The following is a 13812-nucleotide window of genomic DNA, read 5'->3' on the forward strand; positions in this document are numbered from 1 at the left end:
AAATGTGTTCTCCCAGTTAGTAAAGGGAGTCCAAACAAGGCTGGGTTTTCTTATTCCAAAGCGTGCATTCCAGTTGTTGTAGGGGACCATGTCTTTGCATTTCTTGTGCCTGTATCAGCACCAGGGACTGCTCGGTGGGTGATTGACAGCATTACCAATGTTTATGCAACAGAATAGATAGCATTTGAAAATACAAATAGCGTGCCTGAAGAAGGGGAAGTGTGCGCTGCCAAAGGATGCAACATTTTGATAGACTCCTGAAGCAGTAGCTCAAAAAAGGAGTCAGAGACTAGGTGTGATTTTAAAAAAGAGATGTATAAAGACGCAGTTTACTCTATGGAGATATGACAGATAGGTAAAGAGCTCATATGTATTTTAGAAAGTTTCTATTTCTAGCCTTAATTTGGTAAGTTTGTGACCAATAGGAGAATTGGTTAAAGATTTATTTTCTCTTTCTGAGGAAGATTTTACTTTGTGGATCTTTGAGGTATTGTTGTTAGTTTATTTGTGTAATTTCTAGTCATAGGTAATGACACCAATATCTACTTTGTACCAGCAGCCTCAGGACAATTCCACAGAAGGCTTAACGGGCATGCTTTTCCTGGGTGTCTGGGAGGCAGGAGGAATAGAGAAGATGGTTCTTACACCAGGTTTCCCTCCCTGTCCGCTAATCTCAAACCACTGTCTCAAAGATGCTAAACTCTGTGCCTCGAATTTTCACCACAATGGCCCTTGCAAGTCCAAGTTATTCCTTTGATGACGTCACACCCCTGCTCAGTCCTCAGTTCTCTGGGGTTCTGTTCACATGTAGGGAGGCTGTAAGAGCTCCTCTGCCTCCCTAATATAAAGAATCCTCTTTGCTACTTTATTATTTGCTCCATTCAATCTCCTATTTATATGGTGCTTGTCACCGATTCAAGCATACTAACTTTACTTGCACAACTTACATGCATGATGGATTTATTTAAGCTGTTGTCATGCAGTAGACTGAAGTCTTGTGGGGGGGAAAAATATTGTCCAGTTTGTTTCTACATTTTCAACAGCTTGCTAACACTAGCAATGCAATATAGAGATTTATTATATTCATAAAGATTTAATAAATGAATAAATTAATTGACTAATTAATGAAGATATATGTAATAAATATCCTACAACATATAATAAAGTTATTATATATTCATGAAGATATGTAATGAATACAAATAAAGACTACATATTGAATTACATATAATGAAAATGCACATACACGAACTGGGCAAGACACAAATTGTTGACACAGATAACAGTCACTAGAGAAATTCATAGAAAATGCCCAGCTCTGCACCCATTCCTAAATTTTACTGGGTGAAAAGTGACAGAGGAAAACTAGTCTGCCTCGTAAATATCCCCCCAGGGTCATGCGTGGCACAGTACTAACTAGTCTGCCTCTTAAATATCCCCCCAGAGTGATGCGTGGCAGAGGACTTAATGCAGGACACACACTTCGTGTCCATTTGTATGGATTTTATATTTATAAAGGGAGTTGTATTTTTGTGGAACATTGATGTGAGGATTTAGATGAATGCTAAGCAGAAGAAATGGCACCAACCTCCTACACAAGATGCAGATGGGACATGGTTTCCTATGGCATAGTACCAGGGCAAATGTAGGTGCATAAGGTTATGAAAAAGTAGTCATATGAGACTCGGCAAACATAGCTGCTAATATTTCTAGAACTTTTGGGATTCGTAAATCTCATTGATTTGTTGTTGTTTCATATTATGATAAGAACTAATTGTTTGCCAATAATTCTTTTTGATGCGGAGGACCAAGTAGTGAGCAAACAGAATAAATCTCTGTCTGTATCTGTCTACCATGATAGCTAGAGGAAGTGAAATGTATGTTACATCCTGTGTAGAAGAGATAAGAGCTGTCCAGAAATCCAACAAGGAAGGAAGGCAGGACAGGAGGGTTGCAGTTTCAATACACTAGCTGGGGCAACTGTCACTGGTTTCCCAGTGACATCTGAGAGTGGTATAAATGTGAGTCACTGACATCTAGAGGCATTGAGCAGAGGAACCAGGAAACTGTAGACCTAAATCCTACTCATAGGCTCAAAGATAAGAAAGGAGGCCAGTTTGTCACCCAGGGGGAAATTGGAGAAGGTGTAGAAGGCAGTGTAGTAAGGGATGAAGGGAAGGAAGATCCAGGAGCACCCGTGGTTAACTGTGAATAAGAATGGATGCTGATGATCGAACTGGACCAGAGATAGAACTGAATGTGATTAGGATGTTAACAGGAACCCTGCATCTGCCTTGTTTCTTTACACCATAGGAGCTGGGAGTAGAGACGCCTTTATTGCCTCTTGTCAAAAAGAAAAGTATCTTATCTGTTTCACTTCTGGACCACAAAACTGCACTTAGAAAATATCAATAATATGGTCCCCTAAACAAATGATGAAAAATGCCAACAGCAATTGACATGCCAGCATTATAGGGGAACTTCCACAAGGCCTATCCCAAGATGAAGAGCTATAGGAGATGAATGGGTGCTGAGACATGGAGGTTCAGTCTTCTCTAGGGATGAGCCCCCAATAAATTATTCAGTTCCATACTGCTAGCCCTGAACATATATACATATGAATAACATGAAATGAATGTAGCAGCTTATATATATATATACATATATATGTGTATGTATGCATACACACATACACACACACACACACATACACACACACACATATATATATATAATTACAGAGTAAAAAGTTATAGAGCCGAGAAGGAATGGGGGTGAATCAGGAGACGAGTTGGAGGGATAAAACAATGTCAGGACGGTACGCATACATAAAATTCTCAAAAAAAAATAAGACTACAAAAGTAGAAATGAAGAAAGAAAAAAAGAATCACACCCTCTGAATTTCCAAAAATATTATTTCCAAGTTTGAGGGGAAAGTCTTTTCTCCCACTCCAGCTCACCTCCTAAAGCCTCAGTGTTTCTTGTTCCCTGACTCTGCTAAGGCAGATCCATCTCCAGGAAGATTCCTGGCTTACACAGAAGACAAGCAGCTGAACTCGCCTGCCTCCCTCTGACTTGATGTTCTCAAATGCAGGTGACCCTGAGTTGTTTGTTCCTTCTAATGCAGGTAAAGAGAAAATGAATTTAGAAGAAAAAACCTTTTGCAAATGTCTCTGCTTTCTTTTGGTTCTAATGATGGCTTTAATTATCGTTTTAGGCTCAATACCTACCACAGAACAAAACATAGATTATATTATTCAAAATTATAACTTCCTGCTACTCGAGAAAGCAAGACACTATAGAAAATTCCAAGAAGAGCTTTAGCCATTCATGGTTGTTCTCAAAATTATGAGACAACCCTCCATTTATATTTATACAAGTCTCATAAATTGTTTAGTATTCTGACCTTAATTTAGCTTAGGTATTCCAAGTAGTTTGTGAAGCTCTCCATCTTCAGAATTTCAGGTCTGAGATTTCCCCACTTGTAATGCATTTCGTCATGGGGCATTGAAACAGGCATGACATTCATACATAAGCCGACGAAGCTGCTCATCACCCTTTAATAAGGTTAGTGGTTGTCAGGGCGCTTGCCATGCCATTTAGGAAAGACCATGTGTGCTCCTAAATCACCGTAAGGAATGCACAGTACTCCAGAAGACAGAGGGGACAAGCACACCTGGGGTGAGTCATGGCTCCCTCTGATCTCTGATAAACACTTGTTTCAGAGACATCAAAGTTTTTAGCTTCCAATTCAGATACTTTACTGTGGATGCTGAATGATTAAATCAAATTTGTAATTTGTTTGGTCAGCGCCTTGCCACACCTCCTGTCACATTGTCACGTACACCTCGCTGCTCACACAGTTCACCAAGTTGAAGTTAGACAGCCTTTCTGAATACACCTTTTACTTTAGTTTATTTTGAGCGAGGGTCTTGCTAGAGAACCCAGGCTGGCCTGGATCTCACGCTGATCCTGATGATTTCAGAGCAGGCATGCACTGCCACGCCCGGCAACCATCTCGACATTCTTGATACTGTTAGTGGAGGTTGGTAATGGAATTGTGGTATCCCTGAAGAAATAGAAAGATTTAATTTAAACAACTGAGAGGTAACTTTCACTATAATAGTCTAAAAGTTGTTTTAGTTTTTAATTCTAGTATAAAGCAAAATCTTCACAAAAATTTCTTTTTTTTTTTTGAAATTGAAGTTAAAGAAACAACAACACCTCTCACTGCTTTCAGGTCCTTCTCCAGGGGCAACCATTTCAAGTAAACTAAAACAGACTTTGGTGGAATATGTTCTCTTTGCTATTTCCACAATTAAATAAAGGAAAGAGGGATAGACACACACACACACACACACACACACACAGCATTTAAAGTCACAGCAACTTGCTTTTCTTTGTCAGAAATCCTTTGACTATTTAACAGTGTACATCTGTCCAGTGCCTGCGACTCTGAGATTCACAAAAGTTCTGGGATGAAGAGCACAGCCTCAAAAATATGATTTATTTTAAAAGTGGCTTTAAAAATGTGGAAAAATACTAAAATCTTATTGGCAGATGTTTTTCTAATGGGAGTCTTTATGCATGCAGCAAGGATAGGCTCATTTCTCTGCCAAGGAGGTGAGGAGCCAGGTCCATTTTTGGCACTGTCCTTTGATAATCATGTAGATAGGAAATGGAAACATCTTTTTATGATTTAATTTGAATGTTTCCATCTTTTAAAATTCTGTAGTTACTCTGCTAACCTATTAAACATCACCAGATAGCCCTTCCAGTAGTAATACTGGAATACTGTCTAGATGCAGGTCTAGGAAAATGTTTGCACATATATTTATACTTGCTAAATATTGATATTTTAAAATCTTTTGTTCAATAAATCAAAGAGCAAATACAAAGAGGTTGCCTTTTCATCAAAAGGCCGTGGATTTGAAGGCTTGGATTCTGAGAAAACTCACTGATATTTTCTTACTGTTCTGAGAAAATGGACATTAAGTTCTGCACAGATCGTGGAAAAATAAACTTGACTCCAGAGCTCAGCTATAAACGTCACAGAAGGTGAGTTACTGTCAGGGGTTTTAAGGCAGTGACTCTCAGCTGTACAACAATTGCCTCTACAGAAGAAGCAGAAAGGTGCTTGGAGAATACCTCACAATTTGGGAACCCACAAACCTCATGTTTTAACTGAAATATAAAAAGAGAACAAGAACATTGCATGTTAGTATGGGACACAGCAAACATGCAATAAGCGTTAACATCTGTTGCCTTTGGAGGGTGAAAGGATGAATGAAGAAAACAGAAAAGCCATTTCCAGATTTATCTTTTTTGGTAGCACAAGAAAGTAAATTGGAAATTAGATATTGCAGACTATTTGTAACTCGTTTATTTATCCATCAAATAATTACCACCTGTGAAGCATTCTGCTAGGTCCCCGGGAGGAATCAATGAATTGGATGGGCGTCATCTCTGATGTCTCAGTGTTTACAGGGAGTCCTGATATCAGGATGAGCATGGGGAAGGCTTGCAACTCTGATAGCACTTGTGTCCGATGAGGCTGTCTGGTTGACGCAGGCCTTGTTGAGCGTGACATCAGTTCTGAAGTACAGTCATGCCTAGCGAAGAGATGGAGAAATTGCAGATACAGGTGTATAGATTCCCAGCTGCCTGTAGCCTTATCGTTGGCACTTGAATCTAGAAGCCTGCATATGGAAGACACTTTTCAGGTTTGGTTACGGAAGCTAGATTGACATGCAGGGATTCAGGGATTACTCTTGTACATCTTGTGTTTGTGCATCATCATGAACATCACAACTGTCAGTGGCCATCCCTTTATTCCTCAGTTGTGCCTATTTAAGCTCAGCCTTACTTGAGCATGTTCTGTTGGGTATTTTAAGGCATTTTTTTGTCTGTATGGGTGTGGGGGACATTATTGTATTCCCTTAGGCGCTGTCAGAAGTCTATCATTGCTTTGTTTGCCCACTTGGGGAGGAAATTCAGATTAGTATGAAATCTGACCACCTACTCTGTGGAGTTATGGAAAGATACGCTGCCAAGCTCACCATTCTGATTTAAAGTTTCTGATTCTAAACTCAAGTACTCTTTAATTTCGATCAGAAATCGCGACTGTGAGTATGTGCGTTCACATGTGTGTGTGTTCATGTGTGTGGAAGACAGAGGACAACCTCAGGTGTCATTTATGATCAGGTGTTCATGTTTGCAAGGCATATACTTTGCAGGCAGAACTCTTTCTCCAGCTATGTGCCAAGAAGACTTAAGTTTCCATGGTTCATTCAATCTCCCCAGACAGGAACTATTCCATAGTCTATTCTGTTTCCGATCTCCAGGCAATAACTAGTCAGCCTTGGACACGGCTGTACAGTGCTGCCTCTTCTCAGAGATAAGGAAGTAATCAGAAAGGATTTTAAGAGTCATTCAATCACACAGTGACAGACATAACTCTGTGTTCTGCTCTCCCTTCTGTTAGAAATGAGAAACCATCCTGTTCCCCGTTAAGGTCAATCTCCCGGCAACTCTTTCTCACCCTCCAGTGGACATTGCTGGAGCAGTGGTGTTTCTGTCTAAAATGCTCTATCCTGGAGATAATTGTCTGCACAAAAGCTAGAGTTACTTAAAGATAAATGATAGAATTTGTGATTTTCTTTTTTGTATTGATACCTTACTTCCTTTGCCCATGTTGAACATTTTGCAAGCTGTTAAGTTGGAGCTGGAGACAAGCCCATGTTCCAGTCCATGTTCCAGCATGTATAAGGTCCTAGGTTCAATCCCCAGCACTAGAAAACACATTGGATGACAAAGCTCTTCTAAAGTGTGCAGTTTGAATGTTGCTAATAAAGTTACTTCCGGATAATTCTTGCTTATGTATTTATTTTGGAAGTTTCTGTGTTTATAACTCTTTATGTAGTCTGGATCTGAATATTGTGTGCCACAAATATAATTTTTCATACATTAGTTTACTTGAGGATCAAGATAAACCACTACAGATGCCAATGTATTGATTAATTTCTCCTCAATGGTGAGGCTAACTCACTATTAAGCTAGCTTCCATTTCCGTGAACATTGCTGTTGATCTGGTCCCTTACTGATGTTTACTGAGCAACACTGAAGTAAATAGCCTGTTTATATCGTCTTACATAGTCATGACTCTATTTCTAAATGTTGGAGATCCAAAATAGGATGTCAGTGTCAGAGGTGTAATCACAAGGAGTAGTGTACATTTCTTGTTTTTAAATTTTGTGTGCATTAGTGTCGTGCCATGGGAAGTTTCGAGTCCCCTGAAACTGGAGTTACAGACATGTGAGTAACCACGTGGGTGCTGGGAGTTGAGTCCCAGTCCTCTGGAAGATCAACCAGTGCTCTTAACTGTGAGTCAACTCTCCAACCCCCAGTAGTTTATATTTCAATAGAGGTTATCAGATAGTCTTTTAAAAAAGTTGAGCAATTCATATTCTTATGTTTGAGATCTTTTTTAAAATTGACTTTATTGAGCTATATATTTTTCCCACTCCCCTTCCTTTTTCCCTCCTCCCCTTCCATCCTCTCCCCTTCCCCCCACACTCCCAATTCTTTGGAACTGTGGATTGTAGTCTAGATATCCTTTGCTTTATATCTTTTATCCACTTACGAGTGAGTACATTTCTGGGTCTGGGTTACCTCACTCAAGATGGTATTTTCTAGTTCCATCCTTTTGCCTGCAAATATGATGCCATTGCTTTTTACAACTGAGTAAAACTCCATTGTGCAAATGTATCATATTTTCTTTATCCATTCTTCAGTTGAGGGACATCTAGGTTGTTTTCAGGTTCATAGCACTAGGACACTTGCTCGACAATGTTCATAATAGCATTGTTCGTAATAGCCAGAACCTGGAAACAACCTAGATGTCTGAGTTCTTAACCACCAGTGGTTTGTAAATTACTTCTTTCTTTCTTTCCTTCCTTACCTCTTTAACTATTTATGTGGAGTTCAGAGGACACTTGTAAGATCAGTTCTCTTCTTGCAACAAGGATATGTCTTAGGGATTGGACACAAGCTGTCAGTCTTGGTAGCATGTGCCTTTAGTCACAGAGCCGTCCTGTAGACCCTCGCGGTGGTTAACCAGAATGGAAAGCAGTTATGATCTGTTTCTCTCATTTGCATTTCCCAGACCACAAGTAGAGTTGATCATCTTGTGTTTGCCAATTGTGTGAGTTGTTCAGCTATTCTTTCAGGGTTATCTTTTCTTAGCAATATACACTCCCACCCCCTTAGTTGTCCTTTTTTCTTTAAATTGCTAGATTTTTTTCTCCCTTTGTTTTATTTATATTGACACTATTTTGAATTATTTTTTCATAATCTATCATTTGCCTTTTAAAGGATTAGTGATTTTTTTCATTAAAAATTTGAATGTTAAAAATGGATGAGGCAAGGACTGGAGAGATGGCTCAACAGTTAACAGTGTTTTCTTCCAAACATCCTGAGTTCAACTTCCAACAACCATGAGAATAAATAAATAAGTAAATCCTTAGAAATGGATGAAGTGTAGGGTGCCTCCTGCTCTCCCGTCTTCACCAGAAACCTCTTTACCGCAGAGCTGCAGGAGCAGTTTTATCTGCATTTTCCAAGCAGAGAATTAAAAGCTCAAAAGGAAACTGACTGTCCCCTGAAAAGGAAGTCTCCAACTTTGCATGCATTCTCCATGTTATTCTGAGCTAGAGTACAAATTTTTGGTGCCAAGAAAGGTTTACAAATTATTTTTGTTTGTGTGTATTTTTGAAGAGTAAAGGGCAGATTGGAAGTTTTGTCTTTAGTCGTGAATGGCCAGTAACGAATTCAAGGATGACCCCCAGTTTGCTTAGTTCCAGTTTTCTGGTGTATCATCCATCACTTTATTAGTTTGTCCAGGATGTAGAAGTGTAGTCATAAATGATGCCAAGTTACTGACTAACTTCCCAAGTCACGGGATACTCCTACTCCTAACTGCTTATTAAACCATAAGTTTTGATGATTTGCTATATATTAACATATATACTTTTTTGTTTTTCTTTATAATTTTTTTTCTTTTTGAGACAGAGTTTCTCTATATAGTCCTAGCTATCCTGGAACTCACTCTGTAGACTGGGTTGGCCTCAAACTCACAGAGATCCACCTGCCTCTGCCTCCCGAGTGCTGGGATCAAAGGTGTGAGCCACCACCTCCTGGCTCCTTTACAATAGTCAATATTGTTATTATAGAAAGAAAGCAGATTTCAGATCCTTTATGAATCATCCTCTAGATGGTGATAATTTTAGCCATGATGTTGTCTAATAAATTTCTCTGTCATATGGTCATTAAAAAAAACCTGATGCAACAATGTTGACAGCAATTGAAAAGAACTGCATAAAGTTCAGAAATATGAAGGCCACATCACTGGTTGTGATTATTACATGGTGAGAAATCACATGGAGGTGTTTTCTGTTTGCTTTAAAGTTTTGTATTGATGTAAGTAAATTCATAATTAATCATTAATTCTGAAATTCATGTTTCAAAATGGCCAACATGGAGTAAAATAAAAAAGAAACAAGCAAAATGTTGAATGCTTCAAGGAAATTTTAGGCAGTGTTTTCAGAAAAGCTAGGGAATAAGAAGTAGAAAAATTACTACTTCATTAATCGTGAAAAATATCACTTACTGAAAGCTTATACAGAGTGGTATGTATCTTAGTCTCTGATAGCCGATGAAAAATTTGTAAATGTCCTTGTTTTCAAATGTGTCTGTAAACTAACTTTAATATGATGACGGTTCTGGTATTTATCACTTTCCTGAATTCTGGGCTGATTTGTTACTGATTTATACAATGCAGGCTGTGAATTGTCTCTTTCCTGTTATATAAAATGTGATCTCATCAAAGAGAACTTCTGTTAAAAGACTGTCTAAGCAACCAGCAAAAGGCTAACACATTGAAATTGATCACTAATCAATGAGGGGGAGGCAATTCCTATGTTCATCGGGCTTATTAACATACTTTGAAATCAGCCCAAACAATTGCTTTTCTTTCCAGCAGCCATGAATTTCACACTGTTTCCTGTAACATGAGGGCTGGCTTGTTGGGATTTCTGTCCCGCCCAGTACCCCACAGCTGGCAAGTTCCAAAGAAAATCACACGGAGTCTACATTAGGTTATAAACTGATTGGCCCATTAGGTCAGGCTACTTATTAGTTCTTATGACTTATCTTAACCCATTATTCTGATCTACGTTAGCCATATGGCTTGGTACCTTTTTCAGCTGTAGGCTCACATGTTGCTTCTCTGTGGTCTGGGCAGGAAATGGCGGAGGGAGCTTCCTGCTTCCCAGAATACTCCCAGTCTCTTTGCTTCACCCCTACTTCCTGTCTGGCTTTCCTGCCTATACTGCCTGCCTGGCCAATCAGCATTTTATTAAAATATGATTGACAGAATACAGACAATTCTCCCACACCAGTTTCCTGTCTTTCTCTGAGGCCAGCACTGTGCTGGGAAATCATTTTTGATCTTTTGGCTTGAATTGCAGTTGTTTCTATTAATGCTTGAAGTACGCAGAACACCCAGATGAGGCTGCTTCTCTGACGCTTTCACAAACATCTTAAATCCTCTTTCGATCGAGACTGTGGGTGCAACAAGATGCAAGTCTATTAACATACTGAAACTTTCCCACTGGACTGCAACACAGAAAACTGCAGCAGTATTTCTACTTCCAGGCCTTTGGTGACACGAATGCTTGCCTTTGATTTAACTGAGCCAAATAGGAAGCTGATTTAGAAGGCCACCTCATTTTATAATTTGTGCAACCTACTTTCTTAATTATCTAATTTCCATTCTTCCATCGCCTGGAGCAAACTGCTTACTCAGAGAGTTGCAATTTGTGGTCACAGATGGGCTTAAATTGAAATGAACAGATCCCCCCATGACCTCCCTAAAATTCTATTGTCCACTTAAGAGACTCAGGTGCTACGAATCTGGCCACACCTTAACCTCTTCTGTCCTCCCTGGACTTTCTAATAAGTCAGAGTGACTGGTGAAGAACAGTGGTACATCCTTATCCACAAAGGGTCAGTTGCTTGACCCTGACTCAGGTCAGTTCCCTTGTTAATAAAAGAAACATAAGAAGTGTATTTAGTTATTCTTTGTAACTGTAGTTTTTGGTAATTATTCAATCGATAGGATACCCTCCCATGGAGTAGTGAATTAGCTTTCTATTTCTACCTTTAGCTTTTATCCTCTTATGTTAAAGCTTAAATTAAAAACTAAGGGAAGACATACGCTTAGTTATTAGAAACAAGATGCAAACTGAAAAACTATTCTGCAAAGGGTAAAGTGTGTTTACCATAATTTTAAAAAATACTTACAATTTCATGTGTTATTCTACTCACTTCAATGCAGACATGGGCGTTAACTATTGCTTTCAGTTTATATCCAAAACCTCTAGCACACAGTTTCAAAAATGATAAAGGTAGGATTTCCACTGACAGCAGAATTGATGGATGATTGACTCCATCTCAGTGTAGGAGAAAGTTTTATGTACACAATGAGATGCAATTCAGCATGAATCATTGTGTAAGCTTATACTTCAACCATCAGAGTCAATCATCCATGTCAAAAAGGGGAGACTAGAAGACAAGCAAAAGTTCATATGCAAAATCACTGGAATCTTAAATCATCTCTAAGCATAGGATGATCCAAAGGCACAGAAAAGAACACTAAAAGAGTATGCCGGGCATGATGAGCCAAGAGGTTTGCTTTGGCATTTATTTGTTCTGCCCTTTTGTATCTTTTTTGCCTCTGTTAATTTCTATTCTGAACCAGAATAAAAATATTAGTTTTGTTTTATAACAAGAACTACTTATTTATATTATTTATAAGTATAATTTATTCATGTTCATGAATATTTGACTTCTTCCTTTAAGACACTGTGTTCTGTACACATAAAACTTAGGACATGCTCTTGACAGCCACATTTTAAAAGAGGTTTTGTACTTTCACCAAGGACAAGGGTGTGAAGGAGTCTGCTCATGAAAACACAGCAGGGCCAGCTGAAACAGCTTGGGATACTTAGCTTGGAGGACAGAAGAGGAAATAGATCAGAGAAGCATGCTGTAGGAAAGGATGGTGTGAACCACGCGGTAGTGGCACATGCCTTTAGTCCCAGCACTCAAGAGGCAGAGGAAAGTGGATCTACGTGAGTTCGAGGCCAGTGTGGTCTACAGAGACTGTTCCTTGACAAGCTCCAAAAGCTCCACAGAGAAACCCTGTCTCAGGGGGGAATAAAGAAAAAAGGGAGGGCTCTTCCTTCTTCCTCGGCGCTGCCTGAGAGGTGGCTGCCATCTCCTTTGCGGCATCATGGCCGCCCTCTGGCCTCTGGTGAAGCCCAAGATCGGCAAAAAGACGACCAAGAAGTTCATCCGGCACCAGTCAGATCAATATGTCAAGATTAAGCGAAACTGGCAGAAACCCAGAGGTATTGACAACAGGGTGCGGAGAAGATTCAAGGGCCAGATCCTGATGCCCAACATTGGTTACGGGAGCAACAAGAAAACCAAGCACATGCTGCCTAGCAGCTTCCGGAAGTTTCTGGTTCACAACGTCAAGGAGCTGGAGGTGCCGCTGATGTGCAACAAATCTTTCTGTGCCGAGATGGCTCATAATGTTTCCTCCAAGAACCGAAAAGCCATCGTAGAAAGAGCAGCACAGCTGGCCATCAGGGTCACCAATCCCAACGCCAGGCTATGCAGTGAAGAGAATGAGTAGATGACTTGCATGCGTGTTTTATTTGTGTTTTAAAAAAAAACACAAAAACTGAAAAAAAAGGGGGGGGGGGAGGTATGATGATAGGCTTCTATTGAAGACGTGACAAGCAGGGGCTTTCAGTTCTTTGAAAGGAATAAAAGTTCTATAGCTAAAATAGGGAAAAGAGCAATTAGGAGAGCCCTGAGCAATAGAGCTGAAAGCATTGAGCATCAATCAATCATGTGCTGAGGATGCTGCAGAAACTTGAATACTCCTGGGGGCCACATTGGGTGAGCAGTCAGATGCGGCAGGTGCAGGTCGGTGAGCTACATTTCTGATCCAGTCAGGAGATGGAAGGGCTAGGGGCAGCAAATGCTGGGGTCTCTGCCTTAGGAACAAACATAGATCATAATGCACTTTTCAGTTTTAATGATTCTGACAGTGTATGAAGCTATTACAATTTGCTTTTCCTTAAAAAATAAAATCTTTATTGTGGAATAAAAGGGAGACTGCACAGAAAACAATGAGTGTTTCTATGTATGACCTAACGTGGATTTCTAGGATCTATGTGTGGTATTGGGCAATGATGGTCATTGTTTATGCAGGTAGGTTTTCCGAGGCTTATGCTAACCCAGGGCCTTGTGCCTGCTAGGCAGATGCTCTACCATGAAGCAAAAACACTGATTTAATATATCTTTGAGTATCGCTTACGCCTACAGACCCTCTTCACCATTTTTCTTGTCCTTACAGTGTATCTATTGAGGCATCTGAGCATTGTGCTGGACTTTCCTGCTTTCTAGAGCACAATGTCAGCACACCCAGTCTACAGTTCGGCAGCTTCCTCTGTCTTCAGCCCTGGAAACTGGCAGCCTTATCCATGAGTGTGATCAGACTCAACTTTGGTCCCTTTGTGGAGGTCACTGGGTGATGAGATTTTTCATAACTTTGTGCATAATTCCTAGTTATTATTATTTCTGAGGTGATGATCCAATACCTTTGGATGCTTTGATTCATTCACTCATTATTTGGGCAGGGAAAAATTGTGATATTCTTATGTTTTTTTCTTCACTTGT

General features: G+C 39.7%; 1 pseudogene; it reads left to right on the forward strand.

The window, feature by feature from the left end:
- Window positions 1-12337: 12337 nt before the first annotated feature.
- On the forward strand, window positions 12338-12781 carry LOC125387811 (large ribosomal subunit protein eL32 pseudogene; annotated as a pseudogene).
- The last annotated feature ends 1031 nt before the right edge of the window (window positions 12782-13812 follow it).

Source organism: Myodes glareolus, chromosome 11 (assembly GCF_982192425.1).
Source record: "Myodes glareolus chromosome 11, mMyoGla1.1, whole genome shotgun sequence".
In the NCBI taxonomy this organism is placed as follows: Eukaryota; Metazoa; Chordata; class Mammalia; order Rodentia; family Cricetidae; genus Myodes; species Myodes glareolus.